Here is a 23892-nt window from a genome sequence, read left to right on the forward strand (position 1 = left end):
ATAATGTGCCGTTCTGCTCTGATAGTAACTCGTTGTCAGTGTTTCTGTTCTCTTCTCTCAACAGTACGTCAGCAGCAGGCATGTCAGGCCAAAGGCCAAGGTCTGAGCGAACATCTGTTCCTTCCACATCCAGCGGCAATAGCGAGCCCAATGCAACATGGATCAAGTCCCCAACATGGTGAGACCTGAAGTGGCTACAGAGAAGCTTCTGCCCAGCATTCATAGTGAATACTGAGAAATAGAGACATCCAGGGTCAGTGGCCAGCACTGATATTCTGTGCTGAGGAACAGTGATAAATGAACAGGGCGGGCAGCTCAGTGGCAGATGAGTTTAATAATGTAAAATGTTACATTTTAGTGTTCAGAATACAGAAAGTAAACCCATCATAAATGATAAGCGGAGCAGAGAGACATTGGTGTGCAGACACATAGGTCACTGAAGGCCACATGGTCAATGATGATCCCCTTAACTCTTCATACCAGGAAAAGCAGTCCCCAGTATTGTGCCATTCTGCTGTGATAGTAGCTCCCAGCCTCACATCTCCAGGTTTTGTCATCACTGTTTCTGTTCTCTTACAGGATTCCAACAGGAGGCACCTGAGGAGGAAGATGAGTGTCCTTATTTAGCAAGTCCAATGGCAGCATCAAGCCCAGTGCACCCAGTCTCACAGTACGGTGAGTCCTGGAGTATGGGCCCAGTGAGGCTCAACTTAATAGTCAGGGGCTGATGGGCAAGGTGTGGGGAGACTTGGAAATGGTGAGGAAAATGGCACTGGAGGGGACAATGACACTGATATTCTGTTCGAAGGACAGTGACACCCGGGGTCAGTGCCCAGCACTGATATTCTGTTTCATTACAGACTGGACAAAATTGACATATGCTACAGCTCCTCAGTCCCCAGGCATAGGGTCCTATGAAGATGAAGAAATATTGGGAGGAGGTCCTGAATATGGTGAGTGAGTTTCCCCTCATTTTTCACCTGAGCCTCTACTCAGGACCAGTGTATTGGGCGGTGGGCACAGGGTGGGGATGGGGGGGGGGGGTTGGTGTGCATGGGGTGGGCTGAGAGAACAGTGCGGCACTGTGATTGGCTCACAGTGTGGTGCTAATGATGGGGTGAGAGAAGGGGCTAATGGGAGGGTGATTGGAAGTGTTAAGGTGTGTTGGGTGGGTTAGGGACAAAGACTTGAATATTCAGGTTCTCTGTTTGCAGGTTTTCCGAACATGGATGTGGACGAACTGCCCTTAAGAAGAAGAATGGCTGTAACTGGTAAGAGCTGTCCTTTGCAATGAGGAGAGCATACTCACTCCCACAAACACGCAAGCTCCTGTTACACACACTCACCACCGTTACACACACTCACGCCCCGTTACACACACTCACGCCCCGTTACACACACTCACGCCCCGTTACACACGCCCACGCCCCGTTACACACGCTCACGCCCCGTTACACACTCTCACGCCCCGTTACACACACTCACGCCCCGTTACAAACACTCACGCCCCGTTACACACACTCACGCCCCGTTACAAACACTCAGTGCCTTGCACTGATAGAATAGAATGGTGGAAGAGGCATGAGGGGCTGAATGGGCTCCCATTCCTTTGCTGCTGTTGTGTTTTTAATAGCAGACCTGGTAAGCTACCAACACCCGGCCAGCGGACATTCAGGAAGCAGCTACTTTACAGACTCCTTAGAAGAGCCACAAAGAAGGCCAGGAGGAGCGTGTGGTGAGTGAGCTTCTCATTATTCTCCATGTATCACTGTGTCCTGGGGCCAGAGTGTGGGGCCGATTAGGATGGGGTTGATTAGGGCCCAAAAAGGAAAGCTTCTTGTTGAGGCAGAGGTCATGGCTGAGGAACTGAATGAGTACTCTGCATCTGTCCTCACAAAAGAAGAGCATGCTGCCAAGGTCACGGTAAAGAAGGACGAGTAGAGAGATTGGATAAGATTAAAAATAGATAGAGAGGAGTTACTTAACAGGATCACAGCGCTCAAAGTAGAAATGTCACCTGGGATGCATCCTAGATTGATGAGCAAAGTAAGGGTGGAAATAGCGGAGGCTCTGGCCACAATCTTTCAATCCTCCTTGGATATAGGAGTAGTGCTTGAGGACTGGATGGTTGCAAATGTTACACCCCTGTTCAAAACAGAGGAGAGGAATAAATCTGGTAACGACAGACCAGTGAGCCGAATAGTCAGGCCCTACCATTGTCAAGCACTCTGAGATGCTAGAAACTTCTAGCGACCATAATTTACGAAAAAAAAATTTTTATTTGGATAAACATGGATTAATAAAGGACAGCCAACACGGATTTGTTAAAGGCAAATTGTATCTAACTAACTTGGAATATTTCTTCGTTGAAATAACGGAGAAGGTTGATGAAGGTGGTGCAGTTGATGTTGTGTACATGAAGTTACACACACTAATGAAGGGGGCAGAGGGGGAGAGGGGGTTAGATGGGCAGTGGGGGGTTAGAGGTTGGAGGCCTGGCATGTAGGGTGGGGGCTGTGGACAATAATCTAAATATTTCTGTTCTCTGTTCCCAGAGTTTCCCCAGAGAGGTCTGGCCCAACAATTTCCAGTAGCTCACTCGCCCCCGAGAAGGCGAATGGCTGGTAAGAGCCACCTCAATGTTCCCATCGCCTTCCTCGCCGGTCTCCCCAACTCAACCACTGATCAAATCCAATTCATTCTGTCGCCCACATCCTCACCTGTCCTAAACTCCGCACCCTCATCGTTTCAATCCTTGTCAGTCTCCAGGCCCATAATAATAATGATAATCCTTGCATTTGATATAGCGCCTCATCATGTCATTGAATTGACTGTATATTTTGTGGGCGGTGTTCGACAAACAGTCATGGATGAGTGACTAATTTTTCTTAAAAAGCGATCCGCCCATCGACTAACAACCGGGTTCCTACTCACTGCTAAGGTAAACAGAGTTGTGTGGAGTAAGGAAACTTGCCCAACATTTTGTCCTGCCCAGGAATCGAACCCAGGTCTCTCGCTTGCGAGGTGAGCGCTCTAACCACTGAGCTACAGGATTTGAGGGTGTTGCTGAGGGGATTATTGTGTTTGCTCACAGGGCCTCCGTACAAAGATGCAGCGTTCTTTCCCACTGATTTTGTGGCGCCCACAGATTTGGAACCACCTCAAATCAGTAAGTGCTGCGGTGGGAACCTGGCGCTCAGTATCGTTCCAGGCTTTGGGAAGCAGACATTGCTGAGAGAGACCAACCAGCCTGCCTCGCCACAGGGCCTGTGGAGCAGACGGGGCTGGGATTCCTCTCGCTCGGCCCTTATCACACTGATTCCAACCAGGATCCACTGGCTCCCAATTACCAAACGGATCGATTTACAAGATCCTCACACTCGTTTTCAAATCCCTTCATGCCCTTGCACCTCCCTACCTCTCCGATCTGCTTACCCCCGACCCACAATCCACTGCCTCCGCTCGCCGGGTTCCATCCTTCTGCATGTTCCTCGTGCCCTCCATTCCACCATTGGTGGCCGCTCTTTCAGCCACTGTGCCCCGACATTCTGGAGCATTCTTCCTCTATCCCTTCACCTTGCCCCCTCCTTCCCCATCTTCAGTCGCGCCTGAAAGCCTTCCTCTTCGACCGTGCCAATGGTCACCTCCCCCTTCCCTCCTCCCACTGCTCGGAGTCGTGATCTGCTAGTGTCAGTGCGCTGCATGAGGGCCACTGGTATTTCCTCCCTCTGTGGCCAGGATACAGAACGTTGACTATATAAGTGCAAGTTGTTGTTGAAACTCTGGAACATTCTCCCTCAATCCCTCCGTCTTGCTCCTCCCTCCCCTGTTTCAAATCCCACCTAAAGTGCTTCCTTTTTGATTGTGCTTATGGTCACCTCCCAATCCCTCTCCCCTTGGCTTGGTGGCAGACTCCGCTACTGTCAAGCGCTCCAAGACACTACCACGTGTGATGTGCGCTGTTTCAATGCAAGTTGTTGTCGTCGTGCTCGCTGGACAAACAGCAGACAGTGTCGGAATTGCCGAGCTGGTTGAGCTTCAGTAAGAACCCTGTGTGGGGGAGCAAGGCGGGTCAGCGGGTTAGTTTGTCTTGTGTGATGGCCGCTGGTGTGTGGGTGCTGTAACTCTGGGATTCCTCTATAGTCAGATGGTACCTTGTGTGTATGTACAGTGTGCCCGATGCCTGAGTTCAGGAAGCCATCGCCACTTCCAGTCCAAACCGAGCCACAACCATACGTTGAGCGTCGCATAGGTAAGTGCTGCCATTGGTATCAGGGGCCTGGGCCACTCAGCACTGTGCAGCCTCCACTGGAGGGGGAGTGTATTTGTGTGTGTGTGTGTAGTGAAGTGGGGTGGGTTTGGCTAGACGGGGAGGGGGTGTGGTGGAATAATAGGGGTGGGGTGTTGGTGTGGAGGGCAGTGCGAGCAGGTAGTGTGGGGTGGTGATGAGGAGGCCCAGAGCTCATTATTTCCTCTCTGTGGCCAGGATACAGAACGTGCACTATGCGGCCAGAGGACCTTATCCTACCCAGTACGTTTGTGCTTGCTCCACCACCGAAAGGAAAGAGAAAAGACAGGCGTAAGTTCAACTAGAAATGTGTTGCATGACATAATATCTGGGCTCTTTGTGTGTCTCTGGGGCCACAGGCTGAGAACTACCTTCCAACCACACATAGAGACACAGTGAGTATTGTAATGGTGTAATAGACAGTGAGTATTGTAATGGTGTAATAGACAGTGAGTGCAGTAATTGTGAATGGTGTTATGGTGAGTACAGTGATGGTGAGTGGTGTAATGGACACATTAATGGTGAGTAAAGTAATGCAGTGCAAGCGTAGACAATGAGTTCCGAGTCCTGATATGGGGATTGAACCCATAACCTTCTGACTGGGAGGTCAGAGTGCTCCCCACTGAGAGAGGCTGACCCCCGCTCATTGAGTCATTGACACACAGTCCAGTGAAGGTGGCTGTGCAAGGAAACTTCAACTTCATACCAATTCTGCTCAGATGGTCGAGCTGAGCCACACAGTGAGATGGTTTGATGACTCTAGTTTCCTTCTGTTTTCAGCAGTACATCAGCAGCAGGCGTGTGAGGCCAAAGGCCAAGGTCTGAGCCAACATCTGTTCCTACCAAATACAACAGCAACAACGAGCCCAATGCAACTTGGATCAAGTTCCCAACATGGTGAGACTTGAAGTAGCTGTGTAAGGGTCGCTCTTGTTTACTACACATGTCAATCATCTGGGTTCAGGAATTGAGAGAATAATAATGAATTTTACTGAGATCTTAAATTGGAGGCAAATTGTAACAAAGATCATGAACAATTACATGAAAAACAGATAGACGAGCTGGGTGGGCAGCTCAATGGCAAGCTATGTGGTTTTAGCTGGTTAGACTCCAGGTGTCCCCAAGCCTTGGCTTTTGCCAACCTGCGCCCAATACTCTCCAGAATCAGGTAAGCAGGATGCATCCCTCCAGGGAGAAAATGCGTATTCCATTCCAATAAATATCTCGGAAATTTCCGAGCATAGGTAGGATGCATAGAATTCTGTTTGGTTTGGATACTCAGGCATAGGTGATGGGTTTCTGCCTGTGTCAGACACCCGGCTGACCAAAAACACTATTTGGTGGGAGGGTTAGAAGTGGTGAGGAACATTGCGCACCGACTCGGTGTCCTATCAGCACTGATATTCTCTTGTTAATTACAGGCATGTCGAAATACACATTCCCTTCAAGCTTTCACTCACCAGGCGGAATGTCCTTTCAAAATAAATCGGTAGGATCACCCAAATGTGGTGAGTGAGTTTCCCTCTGTCGGGAGGTGGGGGGTGTGGAAGTGGGGGGGAAGGAGGTATGGAGCGGATCATTGGGGGAGAGGATCATTGGGGGAGAGGATTATTGGGCAGGGATTATTGGGCAGGGATTATTGGGAGCTTTATCCTCTGTTATGTTCTCTTACAGGAATTCAGCAACCACTGGGGGCACATTTGTTTCTACCCACAACAAGGGAAGCATGGAGCCCAGATTTCTCAGGAGCAGGACCGCAGCATGGTGAGTTGTAGAGAAGCAGGAGTGGCAGGGTCTGTACCCCAGAGAAACCTTTAGCCATTTCCATCATTTACATTAAGGCAAATATTTGTAGGAGTAATACTGTCCTTTCCGCTCTGCGAGCCTATGGCCCACATCCTCCCCCGGCTCCACTGGTTCCCCATTTTCGAGGGGATCCGGGTTTGATTCCCGGACAGAGCAAAACCTTTGGCAAGTTTCCTTACTCCACACGCCTCTGTTTACCTAGCAGTAAGTAGGAACCCAGTTGTTAGTCGATTGGCGCATTGCTTTCCAAGAGTAATAATCCCTCAAAAAAAAATGTGGTTAATAATTTTTTAAAAAATTGGTCACTCAATCTATGAATGTTTGCCCAATTGGCTGCCGCATTTCGTCCACAAAATATACAGTCATTCCACTTTATAGTGTATCATGAGAAGCGCTTTGAGACGTCTCAACAACGTGATAAGGTGCTATATCAAAGGCAAAGATTATTATAATAATTGAAGCCTGGCTTTGATTGTCTTAGTTGAGGTGACTGTTTCTGGGTCTGTAGCAACAGGGTTGTCGATGAGCAGGTCTGCAGAGTTTGAGGAGTTTATGGTTGAAGATTTGAAAGCTCCATCCCAATGCTGTGAGTATCTGAATAACCAAAGTATCTCTGCTAAAAACATTACTCCTTTTTTACCCCAAAGTATTTTGCCAAATGTCAGCCTGACTCAAGCTGCTTGAAGATTTGTCTGGGCCGGAAGGGCTCAAGCCCCCATGTCAGGATCTTTCAGCTCACAGTCCAGGCTGACACTCGAATCAAGCACTGGGCAAACCCTGCATTGTTGGAGGCACTACATTGTCCTGCCAATGGGATGTGAAACCGAGGCCCCATCTGTGCCTGTTCAGGTGGACATTAAAGATCCTGCCTCACTTTTGAAACAGAGAATCAAAGGAATCTTACAGCACAGAAAGGAGGGCATTTGGCCCATCGTGCTTGTGCCAGCTCTTTGAAAGAGCTACTACCAACAACAACAACTTGCACTTTATAGCGCTCTCCATGCAGGGTGACGTCTCAAAGCGCTTAACAGTGGCTGAGCCTGACTCTGAGCCGGTGGGGGGGGAGGTAGCCATAAGCATGGTCGAAGAGGAAGGTTTACAGGCAGGATTTGAAAGAGGGGAGAGGGGGGGCAAGGTGGAGGGATTGAGGGAGTGTTCTAGAGTTTTGGGGCTTAGTGGCTGAAAGCACGATCTCCGATGGTGGGGTGCAGGGCACGAGGGTCGAGCTGAGGCACCAGGTGGTGGATTGGGGAGTGAGGAGGTCGGAGAGGTAGGGAGGTGCCAGAGAGTGAAAGTATTTGAATACGAGTGTGAGGTTCTTGAAGTCGATCCGTTCGGTGATGGGGAGCCAGTGGAGCCTGGGCCAGAACTGGTGAGATATGGGTACGCAGTTTGGTCTGGGTAAGTATGCTGGTGGCAGATTTCTAAATGAGCTGGATCTTTTGAAAGTGGAGCTGGGGAGACCGGCGAGGAGTGTATTTGAGTAATCTAGACGGGAGGTGACAAACACATGCACGAGGGTTTCGGTTGCATTTGGGGTAAGGTATGGTCAGAGGCGGGCAATGTGGCGGAGGTAGAAGAAGGCGGTCCTGGTCAGGGACCGGAGGAGGGGGAGGAAGGACAGCTGGGGGTTGAACCAGACGCCTAGATTGCGCATCGGTTCGGTGAGTGTGAGGGAGAATCTGGGGAGGTTGAGGAGTTCAGATCTGCAGGAGTAAAGACATTGACGGGAGCCAAGGAGTCTTGACCACATTCAGTTCCACCAACTAGTCCCACTCCCCGCTCTTAACCCATAGCCCTGCAATTTTTCCCTTTTCCAAGTACCTATCTTTCGAAAGCTACTATCGATTATTATTGATTAGGCCTCCTGTTTTCCCTCGTCCCTCTGCTCCACCATCAGTGGCCACGCATTCAGCCACTATGCCCCTGGAACTCTGGACCTCTCTCCCTCAATCCCTCCACCTTGTCCCCTCCCTGCCCACCTTCAAATCCCATCTAAAGATCTTTTCTGATCATGCTTACGGTCAGCTCCCCCCTCTCCCTGGCTCGGGTTCAGACTCCACCACTGTCAAGCACTCCGGGACACTACCCCACATAAAGGGCGCTATATAAATGCAAGTTGCTGTTGAATCTGCTTCCATGACCCTTTCAGGAAGTGCATCCAGACCATAACAACTTTCTGGGTAAGAAATAAATCGCTCACTGACCTGATGGCTGTGTGCAGGACCTTGCCATACGCAAATTGGCATTTGTCTATGATTGATACAGTCAACAATAACTTGGATCGATCTAGCGCTGTTCGCCTAGGCTAAAGTTTCGCAGTGCCTTGCCACAATGCTCTGTGGAAGCTGTGTGAGAGGTTTCGATGGTAAAGGTGCTGGATCAGATGGGAGGCTTATACCTGATTGTGTGTTTAACCAGTATTCTCATCATTCCTGCACCTGGTGACTGAGGATACCCTGGCGGACGAAAGTGCCAGGGCTCTCCATGACATGAATCCTGAAATGCTGAGGTCACCCTCACGCTCAGTGTACTGTAAGTACCAGAGAGACAGCAAGGCTTGTGGTAAGCCAGGCCACAGGGTGCTAACCCGCTCACAGGTACCCTGACAGGGAGGGGAGGGAAGGTTCCTTTGCCTGAATTGTGTAGGCGTTGAGGGGGTTTATACTGATAATAATACTTTCATGTTACTGCCTTTCATGTTAGTAGGACGTCTCAACTTTGTGTGTGATTAAAGGTTATAGAATCATAGAATATTACAGCAGAGAAGAAGGCCATTTGGCCCATTGACCCTGTGTAGCTCTTTGGAAATGCTACCCAATGAGTCCCACTTCCCTGCTCTTTCCCCATAACCTTATAAGTTTTTTCTTTTCAAGTATCTATCCAATTTCCATTTGAAAGTTGTTATTGAATCTGTTTCCACCAGCCTTTCAGGCAGTGCATTCTAGACCATAACAACTCTCTATGTAAAAAAAAATACTCATCTCTCATATAGTTCTCTTGCTAATTATCGTAAATCTGTTTCCCCTGGTTACCAACCCACCTACCAGTGGAAACTATTTCTCCCTATCTACTCTGTCAAAACCCCTCATAATTTTGAACACCTCTATTAAATCCTCCTGAACCTTCTCTGCTCTAAGGAGAATAATCCCAGCTTCTCTAGTCTCTCCATGTAACTGAAGCCCTACCCCTGCACCCTCTCCAAGGCCGAGACATCCTTCCTAAATCTCTATAAAATCTTGACATTGTTATTGCAGTACTATGTACCGTTCTGGATGCCATATTACAGGAAGTGTATTGGAGCAGTATTATAGCTTGCTCTCCCTCTCTTCTCTCCAGGGTGGGGGTTGGTGTGGAGTATAAACACCTGCACAGACAGTTGAGCCAAGTGGCCGGTTTCCGTGCTGTAATGTTGCATGTATGAAAGTACGTCCATTTGATCTCATATTTCCAGAACACCTGCCTGACCCACTTCCCATTATAGCATCAAGCTGTTCCGTAAATGAATTCCAGATGGCCTCAGTCATCATCCTGGTGACCCTGATCCCCTCCCTCTCTGGTGTCTGTCCTAACAGGGAGTGTGAAGGGCAGTTATAGGCTTGGTATATTGGAAAGTATTGTTCTGTATTTACTTTCTCAATCTCATTCAGCATGTGTATCATATAATATAGTACTGTGCATATAACTGTTTCCCAGAGCTTATTCCTTCAACTCTGGGGATCATCCTTAGTGTTCTGCTCTGTCCTGCCTCGAGGGCACCCCTTAAATCATGCAACAACACCATTTATGTAGCACCCCTCACCCGGGATAGCGTCCCAGAGCGCTTGAAAATGGTGGAGCACGACATCGAGCCGGGGGAGGTGACCGTAGGCAGGATTGAAGAGGAAAGTCTTCAGGTGCGACTTGAAGGTGGGGAAGGAAGGGGCAAGGTGAACGGGTAGAGGAATAGTGTTCCATAATTTTGAGGCATAGTGGTTGAAAGCATGGTGACTGATGGTTGATTGGAGAGCACAAGGGAACGAGCAGGGGGCCGGAGCCAGTCGAGCGGAGGCAGTGGGTAGCGGGTTGGGGAGTAAACCCATCGTACATGTGCCGGCTTGTTGGAAGAGCTACCCATCAGTCCCATCATTCCCACGAGCATTCCTCATATCCTTGAAAATGTTTCCTTTTCAAGTACCTATCCAATTCGCTTTTGAAAGTTGTTTTTGAATCTGCTTCCACGAACCTTTTAGTTAGACTAAGCTCCTGTTCTGTGTGTTTAAGGCTTAGACTGATCTCCTATTCTGTGTGTTTGAGGGTTAGACTGAGCTCCTGTTCTCTGCTTATTGACAGCGCCGTCTTCAGTGGTGAATTCCGAATATCTGGAAAATGAGAATTTGTTCCATCCCCAAGGTAAGCCATCCCCAAGGGAATGATGAGTGAGTGAGTGAGTGAGTGAGTGAGCAAGTGCGGTGATCCGACAAGCAGAAGAGGAAGGCAAAGGGAAGCAGTGTTATCTGTCCTCTAATATCCTGGAGTGTAAGTGTTCAGCGCTGGGTTCCTCTTGGGCCGAGTCTAGACTGACACTGCACACAATGCTGGGCAGCATTGTATGGTTGGAGGCATCATTCAGATGAGATGTTAAATCACCTGAATATTCACAATCCTGTGCAGTTCTATACAATTTACATCTATACAGTGCCTTTCATGTCAGGATGACAACCAGAACATGGGAACTGGGGGAGGCCATTCAGCCCATGAAGCCTCTTCTGTCTGTTCAGTAGATCATGGCACTTTGAACTCACAGTCTAAACTGAGATGCCATTGCAGTGCTGGGGTAGGGTTGTATTACCAGAGGTGCCGTCCTTCGGATGAGACTTTAACTGAGTTGCTGTCTGCCTATTTAGGTCATTGTTAAAGATTCCGTGGCACTGTTTGGAAAGAGAAGGAAGTTTCTATCTCGGTGTTCTGGCCAACAATCCCCCAAATAGGAATGGTTATTTACTTCACGGCTGTTTGCAGGACATTGCTGCGTGCAAATTTCCTGCTGTTTTCACACATAAAATATACAGTCACTGCACTTTACAGTAAATCCTGTGAAGCACCTTGAGACTTCTCGATGATGTGATAAGGCGCAGTGTCAAATATAAGGTTTATTGTTATTATCTTTAATAGTTATTATTATTTAATAATAGTAATAAATAATAATAACCTTGCATTTGAAATAGCACCTCATCGAGATGTATTAAAGTGCTTCACGGACTCTGCTGTAAAGTGAATTGACTGTATATTTTGTGGGCGAACCACGGCAGCCAATTACGCACAGCAATTAATTCCTATTTCCTGTTTTCCGCCTTTATTCCACACGTCTCCATTTGCCAGGTCTCTATCCATCTCCCTTTTTAAACATCCCAGTCTACAACCTTCTGAGGTCATGCGTCCTCGCACTCTCTGCATGCCGACATGACATGTTCCCTGATCCCACCTCTTAACCGTCCTGGCTTTGATGTTAAGATCACAACCCCTTATTTTGGAAGGAAATGTTGTCCACCTCCCAGCTTGTCAATTCTCTTCATTATTTTACACACCTCCATCCAATCAAGCCCATAACGTCAGCATGCTCCAGCCTGGGCACTGTGTCTCCTCTCCAATACAGTCTCCTCTCCAATACAGGCTACAGGGGCAGCTCACCGTCAGTCCGTGAAAAATCGCAGGATCATACTCCCCGCCACTCGTCCGTCTGCAGTAAATGTGGTGAGTATCCCCATCCCAGAGCTCCGCCACTGTCATGCGCTCCAGGAAGCTACCCTGCGTAAGGGGCGCTATGTAATTGCAAGTTGTGGGAGTTGTCATTGTTGAGTTCTGGGGGCTGAGCACGGACTGAGCCAACGTTGTTTGGGCTCTCAGTAGGATAAGATGTTGGAGTGGTTTCCAATGACAAGTTAGGGAGAAGGAAGAGAGGAGGGAGAAGGGGAGGTGACCCCAGGTGCTGTCGATGTAGGTTTTTAGGTGGGATTTAAAGACATGTAGTGGGGTGGGGGTGGCAACGGGGACAACTATAACTACAACAAATTGCATTTACACAACGTCTTTCACGTCGGGAGGACATCCTGATTTGCTGGAAAGATGGAGGAGTAGAGGGAGTTCGAGAATGGGGGTCAATCCGTCGTTGAAAAATTCCCCAAGCTTGTTAGTTTGCTTTTGTTGGTAATTTCACCTCTAGTTCCTGACTCTCTGGCACCCCCCTCTCTGCCCCGTGCTCCCCCCTCTGCCCCGCGCTTCCCCCCTCTACCTGCGCTTCCCCCCTCTGCCCCGCTCTGTGTTATGTGACTGTGTTGCTGTGGCACTAATCCCTGTTCTCTCCTCAGTGATGAGGAATGAATCCCTGAACAGGTCTAGGAGGCAACACCACCAGAGTGGTAAGTGGGGGCAGGAAGGGCAGCCTGGGGTGTGGTGACAGGTGGTGAGGGTGGCACTGATTTATTGATGGAGGGGGGAGAGGGAGGGGTGCCTGTCTGACAGCTCAGTGACCCTGGCCAAGCACCTCTCCTCTTACCACAGGAACAGGCCTCAAGCCATCCTGGCTGCTTTTCTAAACAGCCTTGGTCGGTCAATCATTCCATTTCCCTTCGCTTTCTCCCTTAATGGTTTTGCTGTTCACATTCTTAACCAGTTGCCTGTTGACCAACTCTGTCCTTCGGATGAGACGATAAACTGAGGTCCAGTCTGTGCCTATTCAGATGGATGTGAAAGATCTTGCGACGCTATTGGAAAAGAGAAGGGCGTTTCTCTTTCTCTCTCCCGGTGTCCTGGCTGATAATCCCCTAGGTATTGGTCATTCACCTCACAGCTGCTTGTGGGACATTGCTATGTGCAAATTAGCTTCTGCCATTGTCTGCACAGTTGTCTCCATCCTGTGAACCTCCCACCAAGCCACCTCCCCCTTTATTCCAATCTTTTCAAATGGGTGTTTGATCTCAGCTTTCCTCCTCCCCCCATCCTAACCCAACTTGGATGTCCGGTTAGCCTTGTGAAGCACTTTGAGGCATTCTCCTGATGAGATAGTCGCTGTATAAATGTAAACCCACCTCCTAACTAGCCTTTGAGAGAAGAAATTGTAAGCTCTCCTCATGACCTATGCCTCTCGTTGCCAATCTTGGAGGCCAAGGACAACCCCAGGTTCCTTTTCATCACCACCAACCGACTACTCCATTCACCGCTCGCACCTCGCCTAACCTCTCCTCCAACGCCAACTGTGCAGAGATGCTGGACTTCCTCGAGACCAAAATCGAGGGGATCTGCTCAACGGCCTCTTCCCTTCCAACTACTATCCTCTCCCCATCTCCCCCTCACACTCCGGCTCCTGCCCATCCCTCCCTCTAGACCTTCGACCTTGTCTCCCTCTCCTCTCTCACCACCATTTTGACCCATATGAAACCCAACTCCTCCTCCCTCGACCCCAACCCGATCCCAGGCAGTGGAACTTGGAGGTAAGGAGAAGGGTAAGGATGGGGTCGGGGTAGAGAGTGGACAGTCTGACATTGCCTGAACTTTGGCCTGCAGGTCAGCAGCAAGTGTACGAGATGCCCAGGAAGCAAAACCTACACTCGTCATTCTCCAGGCCAGCGAAGTACAGAAATGTCAATACGTCTCTGCCGCGTAAGTTTGCACTGGAGTGGCTCCAACTCGTGTAAATGATAATTGCGACCATTAACACACTGGAAACAATAACAAAAACTTGCATTTATTGTGCCCTTCATGAGGGTTAGTGTCCCAGAGTGCTTGACAGTGGTGGAGTCTGACCCTGAGCCAGGGGGGAGGGAGGAGGTGACCATAAGAACAATCCAAAAAGAAGGTCTTTAGGCGGTATTTGAAATTGGGGAGGGAGGGGGCGAGGCAGAGGGATTCATGGAGAGAGGTCGAGAGTTTCGGGGTGCAGTGGCTGAAGGCACGGCCACCGATGGTGGAGCGGAGGAGATGAGGGACAAACAGGAGGATGGAGCCAGCCGAGTGGAGGCAGCAGGTGGTGGAGTAGGGGATAAGCAACTCAGAGAGGTAGGGAGGTGCCAGGGCTTGCAGGAATTTGAACGAGTGAGAGGATCTTGAAATCGATCCATCACCCTGTCAATGGCCTTGGGTAAACTCAACATAACAAGCAATCCAGCCAATATTCCCATATTTTCCCAACCTCCCTCCCAAGTCAATATCCCCGCCACCGACCATTCCCTCCTGACTATCTCCCCCCACTCGACCAACACCCACCCCCGCACCCTCCACCCCCGACCGTCCCTCCCCCGAAGTGTTCATGTACACTCAGCTCAGCGTGCTGCCCTTTCACTGTTTCAGTAACAGCCAGAACGGCCTGGCCTGGGCCAGTCATGAGAGGTCAAACTCCAAGGTGGACACCAATTCACACCGCCGCCTGCCGAGCTGCTGCTGTCAACCGGACGAGATAAACCATCAACCCGTAAGTGGCAGAATGGAAAGTCGTTGAATTCAAACGCAATGGGTCCTGTTTACACAAGAGGAGCTCAGCAACACATAGGACCCACTATTCAGGCCTGCACTCCCTCTGGTTGGGCTCAGAGGTACCCCCATCCCCACACCACTCTCCCCTCACCACAAACTCTGCTTGTCATTGCTGACACACATTAGCCTCCCTGCCTCGTCCACTCCACACACTACCCCCACCCACCCCGCCAGCTCTGGCTAAGCCCCGCTGGTCCACTCAACGCTTCCCCCCTACCTCTTCTCTCCCTCCAGCTCCGGTCCGGGTAAGCCCTGACTCATACCTCCCACGCACTCTCCTCCCTGCTCTTGAGTAAAGGCGCTCAGTATTCCCCTTCCCTTTCTGGAGTTTGTTTATGTGCCTTTGGAGGGAGAAGAAGGGGCAATGCCTGATTGTAGAGGGTATAGTGTTTTGTGTGAGGCGTTAAACAGAGGGCCTGATTTTTTTGTACCTTTTGGGTGGATGTTAAAGACCCTGTGCTGACTGGGGAAGGGGTTTCCTGGCCGTTTGTCCTGTTTTCCTGGCCAACAATCCCTGATAGCCCTCGGTCCTCAATCTTTCCTGAGGTGTCGGCCGCATTCCGATTGACCCTTGAACATGGGCTATGGGATGTGTGCAGTGTAATGCTGAGTATCCACACACGCCTGACTGTCCACTTATCCACAAAGGTATCAGTCTAGCTCAGTTGGCAGCAATCTTGCCTACGATTGTGGGTTCAAGCTCCACATCGGGCTTTTCAGTTCACAGTCTGTCTGGGCTGGCGATGCGGGTGTCAGGGGTGGGGGGGACGGGATGTGCTGATTGTGGGGTATAATTGTGCCAGGTTTCTGCCCAGTCCTTCATTGTCTCAATAACAGGATCAGCAGTTTGCAGAAGATCCACAGCCAGTGCCATTTCTGCCACTTACACACACACACCATCCCAGGTAGGTCTGCCCTAGCACCCTCTCTCTCCCCATTCCCCTCTCCCTCTCCTTCCCTCCCCGGCCGGGTCCCTCTCTCTGGCCCCCACTCTTCTCCCCACCCCCTTGTAGCACCATCTCCTCACCCGCCCTCTCCCCCCTCTCCCCGGCTCCCCTCTCTCTGGGCTCTGGCCAGGTCTACCCACGCACGCTGTTTCTGATGATTATGATGATTGTGTAATGGGAATATTGATGTCTGTCCAGCTTTACACCTGAAACTCACTACATCTGGAAAACACGATGCCTGCGGGAGAGGGGAGGTGAGCCCTAGCCAGAGCTCAGTGTCAGCCCGGGGAGAGGGGAGCGGGGAGTGGAGGGAGCCACACGGAAGCCAAAGCAGCTGCGGAGAAGGAATTGTGAACCCTCACTCCCTCGGTATTTCGTTTGGGGTAGAAAGTGATTAGAATAGGCAACAACAACAGCAAACCGCAGCATTGAGAAGAGTTTGTGTGGAGGTGGCGTTGGTTGAGTGCAAACAATAAATTGTGTTTTATGTGGGATTTCATAGTTTTAGTCAAACCCCTTTGACTGCAGTCCGTCCGTCAGGTAGTCAGTCGCCTGATTAAATCAAATCGCTAATAGAAATATATTTTAAACACTTTGGTTTAAAGTTCTCTCAATGGTAGTTCTGTCCCCTGGCTCTGAACAAGGAGTTTGACTCAGGAAGGGGTTGGTAGAAGGGGATGATCTATGAGGGCCTCACTGCCCACGAATGTTGGACAAGACAGGGATAATGCCCAGTGGTGGGCAAGTGGATGATGCACCCTTATTTGTGGCAGTACAATAGTGTTGCTTCTCATGATGGGCACTGGTGGGCATGATGGGCCTACCCCAGTGGTGGGCAGGTGAGGCTGCACTCTCCGTTGGAGGGCAAGAAACACTACTGCTGGTGGCGGGTAAGAGAAAGCTGCTGCCCTCTTGGGGGTGGGGGTAGTGATGGAGAGGGGAGTAAGAGAAGGCTGCTGTTTCCTAGTGGGGTGGGGTAAGAGAAGGGTGCTTCCCCCAGTGGTGGTAAGAGATGGGTGCTGCCCCCAGGTGGGGGGTAAGAGAATACTGCTGCCACCTAGTAAGGGGTAAGAGAAGGTTTTTTGGGGGGCTCGGGACGTAAGGGGTGGGGGGTGGAAGTTTTGTGTTTTCTGGGCTTGGAATGTAAGGGCGGGGTAATTGGTGTTTTTTGGGCTCGAATTGAGTCAATCTCCTCTGAGGTAGTCTCATTAGTCCAGTTCCTTAACCAAGTGGGACCACAGTAATCCACGGCACTGCTCATAATGGATTTGCCAGTCTGGCTCATTGGCAGGACTTGGAGGGAGAGACCAGTCACTGGGCATAGGGATTCTACCCACTCAGTTCCTGATAACTCTGCAAGCCGAAGCCCGAGCCGGTGGGGTGGTTCTAGCTGGACAAGCAATGTGGAAGTTCACCAGACAGTGCTCTCAATGGCAAGCTATGCAGTTTAAGCTGGATAAACACTCGGGAGTCCCCAATACTTGGCTCCCGGCAATCTGCTCCTAACTCTCTTCGGAATTAGGTAAGAAAGATATATTCTTCCAGGGAAAGAGTGCACATTCCATTCCAGACACGGAGAAATTTCCTTGTGTAGATTGCATATACGTGAGGTGCTCAGTCTGGTTCGGATTCTCTTAAGCATGGCGACAGATTTCTACATGTGTCAGACACCAGATTGATCAAACCAAGAAGAATCTGACATATTCTGGATGCTCCGAACATTAAAATAAATAAAATAAACGTGGATTCAGATGAAATTTCTCCCCATGTTGGCCTACATGTGTCAGGTTCTTGCTTGTCTAACACCAGAAGGATGGCATTTTAATAATATCTTTAACAAAAAAGGTACTTTTAGATAAGTACAGTCTATGATTTTGAATATTTGAATATTTCTCCCATAAAATATACAGTCAATCTACTAGACGATATGTTCTGTGAAACGCTTTGAGACATCTCAACTATGCGATAAGGTGTGATATCAAATGCAAGGGTTATGATTATTATTTTTATTTCCCAGATGAAATGGGAAAATAACGTTCTTTAAAAATTTAGGAAGAAAAACAAAGTTACAGGGAAACGGAAATTCACTCCCATTTTGTAAAAGATGTGAGATTCACAAGCAAATTAATGATCCTTGCATTTGATAGTGCACCGTATCACGTTGTTGTGATGTCTCAAAGCTCTTCACAGGAATTGCTGTAAGGTGTAGTGAAGTGACGATGTATTTGAAGGCGAATGTGGCAGCACAGCAATGTCCCACAAACCGTTATGAAGTGAATGATCATAACTGTTTTTGGAACCATAGGTAAGTTTACCTACTCTGCACACCTCTGTTTACCTCGCAGTCAGCAGGAACCTGGTTGTTAGTTGATTGGCAGATCACTTTTTGGGGGTAATAATCCTTTTAAAAAAAATTTGCTTCTCGAATAGATCACTAGATCATTAATGTCCACCTGAACAGGCATCAGGTGATCATGAACCCTACAAATTTCACCCCATAATCTGTTCATCCCCAAGTGCCCGTTGCTCCTTCTGACATGATTCATCACCTTGCGTTTAAGTGCTGTGAAAAGCTACCCACGTGAAAGGTGCTTTGTGTTTGTGGGACATTGCTGTGCGCAATTGGCTGCCGCGTTCGCCCACAAATATAGTCAATTCACTTTACAGTGTGTTCTGTGAAGCGCTTTGGGACGTCCTCCTATGTGAAAAGCGCTATATCAAATGCAAGGATTATTATTATTATTATTATGTAAATGCAAGTTGTGGTTGTAAAAGCCGGTATCGCTCTGCCTGCAGCTGTTCTGTTATGACAGAAACTTTCACTCAAAGCAAAAGTTAACTGTTCAAAAGGAAGTTGCAATCTGACCTGAGGCAACTCTGGGAATCAATGCTATCGGATATAAAGACGCGCCCCATTGAGCAAAGCAGAAGCTGTCATTGTGTGCGCCAGAAATGGGAATTCCTTCCTTTCTGTTTCTATTTCTTGGCTCCGTGCAGACAGATAGAGATGCTGTGAGGTCACCTAGACCCTGTAACTATGAAAAGGGAATACTGTGGATGCCGATTTGGGAGACCACTTCTGTGGGTCATTGCTGTGCGCAATTTGGCTGTGGTGTCCAACCACAAAACGATACCGAGTTACTGCACTTTCCAGCTTATCCAATGAAGCGCTTTGGGATGTCCTCCCGACATAAAAAGGTGCTATACCTAAATGTATGGCGCGTTTTGGAGACCGAGCATTTATCATTGTTTTTCCATGTCATGTTACAACCTCAGTGATATACAATTCTTAAGAGTCAATAAATTTGTCCACATCCATCCATTCTTCGATAAGTGACAAGTTAAGTGTTTGACCTTCTATGTACAGGACATTAAGGGGCTGAAGTACATTAGTTACAGTGCTTGCCTACCCGACAACAACACCTTGCATTTGTGTAATGGCCTTGATGTAGGATAATCTCTCGGCGTATTGCCCAAAGACAGGGTGAGCAGGGAAGAGAGGGGGTGGGGGTGTGGAAGGGGAAGCTGACCACTGAAGCGATCAAAGAGGTGGGTTTTAAGAGAGAAGACAATTAGAGAGGGAGGGAGTTCCTGAAGTACAACAACAAAAACTTGCATTTATGTGGCAAGTGACACAGAGCAGCATCTCGAAGCTCGTAACAGTGGGGGAGCTTGATGCCAAGCTGGAGAGAGGAGGAAGTTGATGGGCATGGTCAAAGAGGAAGGTCTTCAGGTAGGATTTGAAGACCAGCAACGAGGACCCAGACGGAGGTACCGAGGCAGAGAATTCCATAGCGTCAGGGGTTGAAGCCACGGCTGCTGACGTGGAATGGAGGGAGGATTGGGGTGTAACCTTAATAATAATTATTATTATTAATCTGGTCAGAGAGATACGGTGGTGCCAGGGAATTAAGTGATTCGTATGAGGATCTTGCAATCCATCGGTTCTGTTGTGGGAAATCAGTGGAGCACGGCCAAGACCTGGGTGACGGGGACGCAGAGTTTGGTGCTGGTCAGGATACGGGCGGCAGAGCTTTGAATTAGTTGGGTTTTATGAATGGTGGAGCCGGGGCCAGGATGAAATGGAAAAAAGTTAGGGTAGTGTCCGTTGAAGCCAAAGGCTTTGGTTGATTTTGGGCACAGTATAATAAAAAGGATAAGTTCACACTTGTAACAAATCCTAAAAATATAAGAATTGCAAGGTGAAAGGAGACCAGGGTCCATCCAGTTTGCCTTCCACTATCCTGGCAGTAGCATACATACGTCATGTCCCGAAATATATACGTATCGTATCCCTATATATTATTTCCTAATAGAAATCTGTGTAATTTGTTCTTTACTACTCGCTCATTAAAGTAATGCTTCCACAGATTCGTTCTGACTCATAAAATATAGATTTCAGATCTATAATTAACAGCAGAACTTGCCATGTTCCACAAAAAGATTTGATTCAATATTAGTACATCGAATGAGTCACTCAACGTTGCATTTTTGCCTTATTTTATGTAAAGGCTTTGAGATATTAAAAAGGCTTTGCATCAAATTGTTGGCAGATTTCAAGCAGCCATTCGTGCGGTTGCGGGCGCGTGTGTTTTAACTCTGAATTTGTTCAATTTAAACTACCGTGAAGTTGGCTTGTACATGGTTACGGGCATGTCATGGCAAGAATAAAAAAATAAACAGAGCACACGTTTCGCATGAGTTAAGGTCAGGAGATGCTGGAATGGGGCCAGATATGTAAAATGCTCCATGTTGAAACTTGTGTATGAGTCAAGCAGGTACTTGAGTGTGTGTGTGTGTGTGTGCGCGCCTACAAAATATACAGTCACTACACTTTACAGTAGATCCTGTGAAGCGCTTTGAGACATCCGTAGAATGCTTAAGTCTCCTCACTCTCCATTCGACTGGCATTGGCCTCCTGCTTGTCCCTCGCGCCCTCCGCTGCACCATTGGAGGTTGCGCGTTCAGCCACTATGCCCCAAAACTTTAGAACACTCTCCCTCAATCCCTCTGCCTTGCCCCCCTCTCCCCCCCCTTATTCAAGTCCCGCCTTAAAAGCTTCCTTTCCGACCGTGCTTACAGTCACCTTTCCCCATCCCCCATCCCCCAGGCTCGGAGCCAGGCCCCACCACTGCTAAGCGCTCTGAGACGCAACTCTACGTGGAGGGCGTTGTATAAGTGCAAGTTTTGTTGTTGTATGACGTGGTAACCCGCCTGAAGGGCCCTATTTCACAGCAAATTATTGTTGTGAAAAACACGATATCAAATGTAAGTATTATTATGTGTATTTGTGTGAGGGTGGCGGGGGGTGTTGGGGGGTGGGGGGCGACGATGGTGGGGAGGAGGGTTGTGAGAAGGTCCGAGTGGGATTGATCATGAAGAGGGAGGAACTCGAGGCGAGGACGTGATGTGTCAGCCTGACGATGGCTGAGTGAGTGACTAATGCTCTTTCAAAGGATCTGGTTAATGATTAAACACTTTGTGTTGGGCTTGAGCTGTGCTCTCTTTGCGAGGATAGAAAAACAACGACGACCTGCATTTATATATTGCCCTCATGTGGGGTAGCGTCTTGGAGAGTTGAACAGTGGTAGAACCTCTTATCGTCAAACCCNTTTTTTTTCAGCGCACACATTATTAAATACCCCGACTGTAGCTTCAGGTCCACAAGTTTCAGAATCTGCAGAAATGAAAGTGGAGGGATATAATTCACACCCAGTTGCAAGCGAGCGCTGGAATTCAAACAGAAAATACAGAGCGAAACTAAAATACCTGGAAAGTCTGCTGTTTAGTAAACACGAGGAGGGGTGGGGAGGGTGAAACGGGATGAAATCAAGGAGTTAAGATGTGATGCAAAATCATAGTGAAACTGCGCCATAAGCACTTCTTCCGGGAATATGAAAGCAAAAGCGGATCGGAAATTGTACCTCAGACAAGCTCTCTTTCCATTCTGTTTTTTTTTGGCCTGTGCTGATTTGTTTAGCGAGGTATTACTGGATAAGATTGTAATTGATGTGTAGGTAATAATAATAATAATAATAATAATAATAATCCTCACATTCGATATCGCACCTTATCACGTTGTTGAGCCGCCTGAAGACATCTTATATGAAGTTTGTTTCTGTGGTCTTTTATGGTTGTCCTTTCATTTGGGACACACGCGCACACAAACACATACATTCAGACACGTAGGTAACACTCATAATTCTTGCATTTGATATTGTGCCCTTATCCCGCTGAAAGGCGTCTCCAAAACGCTTCACGTTACTTTTCGCCGCGAAATGGAGTGACTGTGTATTTGGAGGCAAACCCGGCAACCGCAACAAGAAAACAACAAACTACGTACGTTTTGTACAGCGCCTTTCGAGTCCGACTCGGAGGTGAGAGTGCTGCCGCTGAGCCGGGCTGACAGAGACGCGCACCCAGACACACAAGTTACACGCAAAACACGCGTACAAGTAGACAAACACAAGCATGTTAAGGTGTTAACAGCTGAGATGTTAAATCGAGGTCTAATGTGCAAAATCATAATAAATAACAATCCTTGCATTTGATACGGAGACTTCATATCGTAGTGACATCTCAAAGCGCTGTACTGGAAACTGGTTTAACTGTACTTTGTGGGTGAAACGCGGCAGCAATTGCGCACAGCAATGGCCCGCGATCAGCCGTGGAGTGCCCAATTTTGTTTGGGGGGTTGTTGGCCAGGACAGACTCCCTTCTCTTTTCGAATAGGGCCATGAGATCTTTCCACATCCGCCTGAACGGGCAGACGGGGTCTCGGTTTAACATCTCATCCGAAGGCCGTTTAAACTCACCAGCTTTGCACGCGGCTTTATCGTGCCCTTTTGAAGAACCCAATTGGGAAATTCCGAACACTGCCAACGGAGAAGGAGAATCCACAGTAAAATATTCACACTTAGGATTGATTGTGGCAATACTTTGCAATAGTTTTAGAAACATTTCTGCAATACAAATCCTCTCAAGTGACTTATAAACAATTGTATTTAAAGTCAAGAACGGACAATCATTAAGATACAATATTATTGCAGTTACTCCGATATTGTTACTGCTGCAGTTACTATTCAGCTCCTGTGTCCCTAAACCCTGGACCTCTCTTCCTCCATCCCTCCGTCTTGCCCATTCTATCTCATTAAAAGATAAATTTCATTAATAGCCTACCTCTTTGACTGCACCGACAGTCGTCTTCCCTCTTCCTCCCTACTTGGCATCTGATCCCTGCCTTGTGAAGCGTTCGGAGACATTGCCCTCGTGAACTGCACTATGTAAACGTCAATAATGCTTTTGTGGAGCTGTTGGAGGACTTCGTAATAACCAGAAGCTGCAAACCTATTTGGCAATGTGTGAATGCTGCGGAAAGTGGGCGGGCAATCAGGTGGCAAAGTATGTGCGTGCAGTCTAGATGGTGCCAAGCCAACAGGTACAGTGCCAAACTGGCAAGAGGTAGGTTTCAAAGAGGGGAATTAAAATCAGATAGAGAGGGTGTGAGGTGGAGGAGTGGAGCTCGGAAGTTGCAGTGGTGAGGGGCATAGTGGACATGGCCACCAAGCCAACACCAATAATAATATTAATAATACACTTGGCCAGGCTGTTACATGTGTGTCGGCCTGGCTTAGTCGGTGGCACGCTCGCCAAATGTTGTGGGTTCCTGGCATCAGGAGGTGGAACTCATAGAGTCGAAGCTGGCACTCTGATGCAGTGCTGGGGGAGGTCTGCATTGTTGGAGGTGTCATCCTTTGGATGAGACATTAAACCGATGCCCCATCTACCTGTTCAGACGCCACATGATGAAGATACCTTGGATTTATTCGAAACGAGAAGGGAGTTTCTCCTGGTGTTCTGGCCAACAATCCCCCAGATAAAACTGGGCACTCACTATGGGGCATTGCAGTGCCCAAATAGGCTGCCGGTTTATAGTAATAATATTCCTTGCATTTGATATAGGGGTTTGCCCACAAAGCACACAGGTACTATATTGTACAGTATATCCTGTGAAATGCTTTAGGCCATCTTCTCGATGTGAAAGGTACTGTACCAAATGTAAGGCTTATTATTATTATGTTCGAAGGATTAGGAAAGATCCAGATAATAATAATAATCATCTTTACACTTGATACAGCACCTACACTAATAAAGACAAAATGTCTGTCTGTGGGCCAAGAGCTCAATAAACGATTGATGTAGAGACATCATTTATACCTCATCGGAAAAGTCTTGCATTGGGGAGTGTCATGGGCATATTTTTTTTCGGGGATCTCCTATCGTTGATGAGCTATAATATAGTACAATAATAATTATCCTTGCATTTGATATAGCGCTTTTCAC

General features: G+C 48.3%; 1 long non-coding RNA gene across 1 annotated transcript; it reads right to left on the reverse strand.

The window, feature by feature from the left end:
- Window positions 1–315: 315 nt before the first annotated feature.
- Window positions 316–22877, reverse strand: LOC103183622. The gene is made up of 3 exons (XR_488433.2): window positions 22729–22877; window positions 22365–22424; window positions 316–597 (listed from the first exon to the last, which is right to left on the reverse strand). It is a non-coding gene; the product is annotated as an uncharacterized LOC103183622 (long non-coding RNA).
- Between the last annotated feature and the right edge of the window lie 1015 nt (window positions 22878–23892).

The sequence above is a fragment of the Callorhinchus milii genome, unplaced genomic scaffold (assembly GCF_018977255.1).
Source record: "Callorhinchus milii isolate IMCB2004 unplaced genomic scaffold, IMCB_Cmil_1.0 Scaffold2, whole genome shotgun sequence".
NCBI lineage: Eukaryota > Metazoa > Chordata > Chondrichthyes > Chimaeriformes > Callorhinchidae > Callorhinchus > Callorhinchus milii.